The sequence below is a fragment of the Mytilus edulis genome, chromosome 5 (assembly GCF_963676685.1).
Source record: "Mytilus edulis chromosome 5, xbMytEdul2.2, whole genome shotgun sequence".
In the NCBI taxonomy this organism is placed as follows: Eukaryota; Metazoa; Mollusca; class Bivalvia; order Mytilida; family Mytilidae; genus Mytilus; species Mytilus edulis.
The window spans coordinates 2,745,390-2,754,865 of NC_092348.1; the positions used below are offsets into that span (position 1 = coordinate 2,745,390).

Sequence of the window (9,476 nt, forward strand, 5' to 3'; positions counted from 1 at the left end):
TTACAAAGACATATAAAAGAATTTAATATGTTTTTAAGATAATAAACAACGTCAGTACCTACTAGACTCTAAACTTTAAGATCATTGTTTATAATGTGTTAGGTTGATACGGATTATTTATCAACAAGGTCTTGGTACCTTTCAATGAACTTTGAAAGAAATAGGACGAGACGTTCTTTGACATACCCCAGGTTCGTCCACTTTCTGCTCAGGCACTGTTTATGTATAACAAAGTTTGAATAGCAGCTGCAAGCTCTTGAATACCAAATTAGTTGGGAAACGTATATCCAATATACCTCATATGTAAAGTTGGTATATAACTACTAAGAAGGGAAATTGATAATTTGAAAATATTATATAAATGGTCTTGTTTGTCAATGATGCTGGTACTGAGATGACCGCTAGTGCCAAATTCTAGGTACATGTTTAAAAATGAGTCGGAGAAAGCCGTGTTGGTTTTGAACAATACAGTGTTGCTTTCGATAAAGTTGAGATAAAGGTGCCACATGTGGAGCAGGATCTGCTTACCCTTCCGGAGCACCTGAGATCACCCCTATTTTTTGGTGGGGTTCGTGTTCCTTATTCTTTTGTTTTTCTATGTTGTGTCATGTGTACTTTTGTGTGTCTGTTTGTCTTTTTCATTTTTAGCCATGGCGTTGTCAGTTTATTTTCGATTTATGAGTTTGACTGTCCCTCTGGTATCTTTCGTCCCTCTTTTTTTGAGACAGGTATTACTATCCGTCGGTGCAGTGTTTATATTTCAGAATGCAGAATACCTGGCTTCTTCATACATGTACCCTGTTTGCAGATACTGTGTGTTACGAAGGCTCTGTGTGTCATATATCTATTGTCCTTGACCTCACTTTCATGATTCATTGACTGCTTGAAAGAAAATGCATTTTTTTTGGAATGCGAATTTCTCACTTATGCGTAGTAGAATAACTATATTTTGTGTATGGGTTCTTTGAAAATCTAACATGTCCGCTAGACGGGGATCACCTGATCTCGACCTCATTTCATGAATGAGAGATCAATTAAAAGTTACATGAGTAGGTCCGTTTCTCAGATACTATAAACAAGTGGTCAACTATATGTGGTGGTGCATGGGATGATTGTAAAGGGTACAAGTAAGGTCATTCTGACAGGTGTCATCTGACCTTGCCATCATTTTTATGGTTTGTTGGTTAATGTTGGCTTTTGCTTTTAGTTGGTTTTTCAAATACTAGTAGCATTGGGTCATCTATGTTTAGTGTTTGGAACAATTGTAAGGTGAGCATGTCTGGTCTGACCTCACTTGATAGTTCATTTTGTGAATGATATTGTAAGTTTGTCAGATACTATAAGCAACGGGTGAACTTTATTTAGTGCATGCAATTATTGTAAGGAGTACATATCTTTTTGGCCATGTTCATCTTACCATGACCTTATCATAGAACATTAATGATTATATAAAGTTTTATGTGATACTTGTTTTAAAATCATATTTTTTTCTGACTTTCAATATAAATTCATTGATAGACAGGCAAGACATTTCAGTGTGTACACTCTCATATCTTGACTTACATCTAGAAATTGACAATGAGGGTCGGTTGAAAACAAAAACTTTACGACAAAAAAAGAAGATTTCAGCTTTCCAATTGTGAACATTCCATTTTTAAGTAGCAACATTCCAGCAGCACCTGCATACGGGGTACATATCTCCAAACTGATACCATATTCCCGTGCTTGCATTTCCTATCATGATTCTCTTGATAGGGGGTTGCTGCTCACAAGGGAGCTATTAAACTAAGAGTTCCATTGATACATCTAAACAGAAATATTATAATGATATGATAAAAAGACTTAAAAGATTCTAAAACACTATGGAAATGTATTCACAGACCAAATCCATCAAAACCACATGAACTTATTACAACTGGAGACCATAGCAACCGATCATAAAGAAATTGCTAATATGTTCAATAATTATTTCACCTCATGTGTTGAAAAATTAAGGCATAGTAGGGCACCAAGCAACTCAAGTTTAAATACTCTGACAAACTATTTACAAATGAAATTCTTGAAAAAAAAGGCATAATAAATTCATCATTCCTCCAGTAAAAGTTTCAGAACTATTTGCTGAAATAACCAAACTAGATGTTAAGACATCTTCTGGTTCTGACAATATATGTCCAAATAAAGGCAACAGTAATATACCGCTGTTCAAACTCATAAATCCATGGACAATAAACAAAATCGGGGTAACAACCTAAAACTGAGGGAAACGCATTAAATATAAGAGGAGAACAACGACTCAACACTACAATGTAACACACACAGAAACGGACCAAGCCACAGACAAAATCCCACGAGAAACAAATATAACATCAAAACCAAATACATGAATTTGGGATAGACAAGTACCGTGACACGTCTTATCGCAATGTGAATTTACACTAAAAAATAAGAGAAAACAAACGACGCAACGTTAAGATGTAACACATACAGAAACGAACTATAATATAACAATGGCCATATTCCTGACTTGGTACAGGACATTTTTAAAGAAACAAAATGGCGGGTTGAACCTGGTTTTGTGGCATGCCAAATCTCCCCTTTTATAGCCATTTGAAATATAACATTAAGATGACAACTCAACACCACAGGACTACAATATAAATAAATTGGAGAATACAATTGACAAAGAAACACACGAACAACAGCCAACAAAAGGCAACAAGTTGAAAATTTTAATACGCCAGAAGTGCATTTTATCCACACAAGATCTACTAGTGATGCCCAGATACAAAAGTTTGAAAGTCGAACAGCATCGAGGACCAAAAGATCAAAAATGTTGTGCCAAAAACGGCTAGGGTTTTATGTTTGTTACCAGAACATCCTTATCGTTCTCCTCTTATATTTGATGTGTTTTCCTCAGTTTTAGTCAGTAACCCAGATTTTGTTTTTTCTCAATCGATTGATGAATTTTAAACAGCGGTATACTACTGTTGCCTTTTTTTTTTTATCTAGATCGAAGGATGTACCAAAGATTTTAAAACTGAGTGCTCCTTTCATAGCATCTTCCTTCACATACATTTTGAATCAAACGATTAATACTGGTATTTATCCATCTGTTTAAAAAAAATGCCAAAGTAGCTTCAATTTTCAAATCTGGTGAAAAAAGGTAGCTAGCAATTACAGACCAATATCTGTTTTGTCAACATTATTAAAATTAATTGAGAGACATGTATCTAAACATCTGTATAAATATTTGACAAAGTTTGATATTTTTCACCCTTCCCAGTCTGGTTTTAGACCCAACCATTCATGTCAAACTGCCCTCATTAATATTATTGATAAATGGCTACATGAAATGAATAATGGAAATATCAATTTGGCAGTCCTCTTGGATTTTACGAAAGCTTTTGATGTTGTTGATCATGAAATTCTGTGTAAAAAACTTCTAATTTATGACTTCCATGAAGATACTGTTGATTTTTTAAAATCATATTTGAGTGAAAGAACACATCAAGTCCATATAAATAATCAGTTTTCTGATAAAACGTTTATAAATTTTGGTGTTCCACAGGGCTCATTGCTTGGTCCCATTTTGTTTGTTTTGTTCATAAATAACCTTCCATTACACATCAAAAACTGCCATACAGACTTGTATGCTGATGACACAACTATGCATACATCAGGAAAGACTATTAGTGATATGCAATTAAAAGTACAAGATGATCTCCAATGTGTTGAAAAATGGTGTCATGAAAATAGCATGTTCATAAATTCGGATAAGACAAAATGTATGGTTATAAGTACAAGACAAAGGCTGCGTTTAAATCAAGGAGAACCAGTTCTAATTGAAAAACTTTTAGGTGTTATAATTGACTCTAATCTGTCCTGGACAGGCCATATTAATTACTTATGTTCATCAATTTCATCTAGACTTTTTTTTACTCTCTAAAATCAAGAAATTTCAAAATATTGATCTAAGAAAATTATTTTATAATGGTTATATTCTCCCACTGATAGATTATTGTTGTATTATTTGGAGTGGTTGTGCTAAAAATGAGTTAGTTAGAATAATAAAATTGCAGAAAAGGGCTGCAAGACTTATTTTAGATGCTGATCCACTTTCATCATCAGCTCCACTGTTTAAACAGCTTGAATGGATGACAGTAGAAAACAGAATCTCATACCACTAATCAGTTTTGTTGCATAAATGCCTTAAGAATGAAGCCCCTGTATATCTCACTGAAAAATTTAAAGAAATGCCAGAAATAAACCAATATTGTTTGAAAAATGCCTCTTGCAAAAATTTACAAGTTCCAAAAGCCAAAACAGAGCTCTATAAGAAATCTTTTATATATTCAGGATCTATTTTATGGAATAGCTTACCCAGTAGCCAGTACTTCGGTACTGGCATGAAAAATTTTTTTTTTTGTTTTATTAAACTTTGCTGTTACAAAATGTTAAAAATTATAATAAAATAAGGAATGTATCTCCCTCATGCAAAGCTCTGATTCCTTTCACGGATTTGGCTATACTTTTTGGACCTTTTGGATTATAGCTCTTCATCTTTTATATAAGCTTTGGATTTCAAATATTTTGGCCACGAGCATCACTGAAGAGACATGTATTGTCGAAATGCGCATCTGGTGCAGGAAAATTAGTACCGTTAATGTTATTACCAATATTCCTGAAAAAATCAACCTCAAGTACAAGCTCATTAAAAAAAGATTTAAAAAATTACTTGATGAAACATTAAGGCAGCAACCATTTGATTTTCTGGGGGGGAGGGGGGGCAATGGTTTTTTTTTTTTTTTTAAGTTTGTTTCCAGTTTTTGGAGGAAAAAAAAATTTGTTTTTGATTCTGAGAAAAAAAAATTGTTTGTTTCACCCTCAGCTGCCACTATATGTAATGCTAAAATTGAAAGAAAAAAATTGTTTTCGACTTGTCGCGAAAAAAATAGATTGTTTTTCGCCGCAGGCGAAAAAAAAAGTTTGCACAGAAAAAAAAACCATAGCCCCCCCCAGAAAAATCAAATTGTTGCTGCCTAAGAAGCTGTGCGTTTTGTATATGCATAATAATTTTCACACACTTACTCAAACTTATGATATTGTTGATGCCTATACTATACATGTCATATATGAATTTGTAACCTGTGTTGAAAATTGTATATTTCATTATTCATGTATGTGTGTCTGTTTGATATTTTGTTATTGTTTGTTATATTTCATTGTATTTCATGAGGGCCTCAGGGAAGATTAGCTTTATAGCTAACTGTGTAACCCTCTTTAAATAAAGAAATATTATTATTATCATCATTAAATTGTGAAGTTGAAATCTTCCCTTTGTAAATTTTACAGACGCCATCACGAGTTGGTAGACCGTTATGGAATAACCGTTATATTCTCCCTCACTACGTTCGTCCGAATATAAAGTAATTAATATTCTATGGCCTTAACAAAGAACAAACGACATAATGTAGGTGTGCTACTCGCTATAACCTTTATTCTATATAATACATCAATTTATGTATCAAATACAAACATAATAACAATAATATAATTCCAATTACAAATTCACATTTAATCATCCGTGAATACACGTGTCTTCTTATTGGCTATAGCGAGAGTCGATGGTCAGAAAGGTGACCGCACGGGTTTTAAGTGCGGACAAATGGTCACATGTCATGAATATTCATGAACGTACGACGAACTAAATTTAATTTTCACAAATGATATCGGATATGATCCTTACGTCGTAACTACAATACCCTTCCCTTTCATAAATGTGACCTGCTAGTTATCACATAAGCAACACGACGGTTGCCACATGTGGGGAAGGATCTGCTTACCCTTCCGGAGCACCTAAGATCACCCCCAGTTTTTGGTGGGGTTCGTGTTCCTTATTCTTTAGTTTTCTATGTTGTGTCATGTGTACTATTGTTTGTTTGTCTTTTTCATTTTTAGCCATGGCTTTGTCAGTTTTTTTTTTCGATTTATAAGTGATTTTCCCTTTGGTATCTTTCGTCCCCTTTTATACGCCCGTCAAAATTTTGACGGGACGTGTTATGGTATACAAACGTCCGGTGTCTGTTCGTCTGTCCGGCGTAAACATGTCGTACCGTAACTTGAGAACGACTTATCCAAATTTCATAAAAATAAATACAGTTGTTTTTTATGATTGTCAAATGATCTGTTTAATTTTTGGTGAAAATAAAATTTAAAATTTTTGAGTTACGGCACTTTGTAACTAAAACAGGGGTGTGTTTTTTTTCACATGTCGCACTGTATCTCAAAAACGATTTTTGATTATTTCTTTAAATTTTACACACTTCTAAGTTATATAAATCTTAAGATCTGTATACTTTTTGGTGATGATTCAAAATTTCATTTTTGAGTTATTGAGTATTTGGTAAAAAAGGGGGAGGTTTTTTACATGTCGCGTCGTATCTCAAAAATGATTTATGGTTATTGCTTAAAACTTTACACACTTCTTTGTTATATCAATCTTAAGATCTGTATACTTTTTGGTTTTTATTCAAAATTTTATTTTAGTGATATTTTTGTAAAAAAAAAAAAGAGGGGGGTCACATGTCCCGCCGTATCTCAAAAACAATATATGGTTATTGCTTAAAACTTTCTTAGAAACTATATATGATTATTGCATTAAACTTCCTTACAAGACGTTGGGCGTATCATGCGCTCATGGCGCAGCTGTTTATTTTGTTTAACAAATGGTCCATTTGTGATATGAAATTTGAATATCATATGTGAATAATCTTTTCGTATGTAATTGGGTGCATTACTAATTATTAATCCGAGCAATTAATTCACGGATCTATCATGGTGGAGCCGGAATCAGTTCATAATGGCTTGTTTTTCTCCTTGATATATATATTTTTTCTTTTGATCTACATGGATTTCTAGGTGATAATATACTAACGTTTCTGTGAATATTGGAGGTGGTGCTATGACAAGTTATAGACCGGTGATTTAAAAAAAGTGAAAACATATCATATACTCTAACTTTTAGGATTTAGTAGTATATACAGCAGCGGAATTTTCAATAATATTATGGACATGTATCTTTTTTATTTCTTTACTGTATTTAACCATTATTTTCATATTAGAGGTAGGCCAGTTTACGAAACTCTTGGATTTTGCATAGTATTAAAAAGTTACAAAATCATTTCTTAATGTGTTTAAAACAATAAATGCTGAGCTCTTTCATATTGGATCCAGTGCATATATCATTTAACAAATTGAATGTGTGAAAATTGTTCGGCATTCTATAGATGTAACAAATTACAAAACCATGGATACCATAGACGGAAGAATATTTGTGTGACAATATCAAATAGCTTTGACATTTTGATGATATATTTAAGAATTGATTTACATTGAACTGTTAGTGACATTAACTCAATTTGTTATTGATTTATTTTCTCTCTTCTTTGGCATGCTTACATATAGGGCTACACGTAACAGCATTTAGAAGTTGTATATTTTGTATATTTGATGTTGATCCGTAAAATGTGCTGATAAGGTTATTTGTAAAAGTAAATTTTGCTATTTGAGTGTCTTATAGTATTAGTGATGTGGTAGAGTGGATTTTCTGCCATTCACCCTGGATGCATTGATTATATTATATGTACTAATTCTAAATATCTCTTGCAGATGATTTATTGAAGTAGGTGATTCGTTTGCCATCTACTTGTGATTAGGTCTTATTTTATTGGTCATTGGTGGTCTTGTGATATATTATATAGAGGGAATTCAAATTAAATGGCTGGTCAATTTTGGTCTTTGTTTACAAAAGTTTAAATAGTTTAATTATTTAGTATCCAGACTTTGTAGTTACTTTTCATAGAAGGATTGAATCATTCAGTGATATTGGATACATTTATATTCAGTCAGGAACCACAAATATAGCATAATTTGGTAAGTTACATTTATTTACATTGAGAGCCTTTGTTCTGACAGATGGATGAAGTATGAATCCTGATTATGATATTTCATTAACATGCAAGGTAAAAGTAAGTTTCCCCAATGTCCAAGTGAGTGTGAGATTTTAGTTTGAGAGATGATTATGTGATTTGCTTGTTTTGAGAGCTTTTGTGTATTCGCTGTACGGGTGAGTTTGATTTATTTTAACAGTGACCTTGACCTATGTATAGTATGGTATTGTCAATAATGACGTAGACATTTAAAGGTAAACAAGTCAGATGATATTATGTTTGTTTATAAATGAAAGTACCTTTTTGTAAAGATTTATTTGTTTAATAGAATCTTGTACTTATAATTATATTATTGATTTCAGATAATGATATTATGTATTGACCATAGATCCATGATATATTGATCTGTATAAGGACACTAGGATAGAAGTTAAATAGTGTAGCTGTTGATGTTTAATATTGTACAAACTCAGTTTCACAAATTGGTGAGTTTACTTAACTGTGTAAATCGATAGCATTTGTATTTTATTGTTTACCTGTATAATTTGACTATGACAGATATTTCATTGTCACTTTGGAAATATTACACTGGGATTATCTTCCCTGATTATGAACATTCAAGCTAGATTCACATGAAGTTAAATATGTACATGTGTATTGATGATAAATGATTATTCATTTATATTATATTATAAAGACATTATATACGAAGCTCAAATTATCTGTAATGATAATTTGCATGAAGTTATTGTTTATTGTTTGTAAATTTACATTTTGATATTTCCAAACCGTATACCGTTTGTATAGAATTTATTATGTTTGTACGTACTCAGTCGGATCGATGAAGAGAAACGGTTAAGAGTTCAAAGGTTAAAATATAGGATGTTTTAACTATATAAGAACATGTGAACTGATATGATAATAGAAGTGTAATAGACTAGTACTTTAAGCTATTGAATTGTATCGTTTATTTTATCATCTTTACCATTGTTTAATTGTTATTCCAGGGTTAGTGTATGTAATTGTAAGATGAATGCATGTGATGTACAATTGATGAATAAAGAACCCTATGACTCAGATGACTTAGTTATATTTGTTTAATGCAGAAAATTAGACTTTTACAATGGCGCCCACGATAATGGTTTATTCCAAGGATGGATCCCCACAGTGGAAGCTGGAATGACTTAAATTTTGTATTGAATATTACTTGCTGATATTTTATAAATTGATTTATAAATATAAATTTGACTTTAGATATTCAGTTTGTGAATAATGAATATGGCCTGAAAGTAAATTAATACATTTGTATATCTGATTGGTATTATTTGTTTAGATACTAAAAACACTTGAATTTGTAACAGAAGAAGACTCTTATATCTTGAATTGAACATTTGATAGATTATTGCATAAACTTTGGTTAATTTGTTTGTATATTGTGTATCTTGTGTAGATAATTATTGTTTTATTAAACTTATTTATTTTGAAACCAGTAAATTTTTTTAAATTACTTTATTGAAAACTTATTCA

General features: G+C 32.0%; 1 long non-coding RNA gene across 1 annotated transcript; it reads left to right on the forward strand.

Annotated features, from left to right (window-relative positions):
- Window positions 1–7,707: 7,707 nt before the first annotated feature.
- LOC139522759 (uncharacterized) lies at window positions 7,708–9,026 on the forward strand. Its single transcript, XR_011664489.1, has 3 exons — window positions 7,708–7,932; window positions 8,312–8,434; window positions 8,957–9,026. It is a non-coding gene; the product is annotated as an uncharacterized lncRNA (long non-coding RNA).
- Window positions 9,027–9,476: the final 450 nt, after the last annotated feature.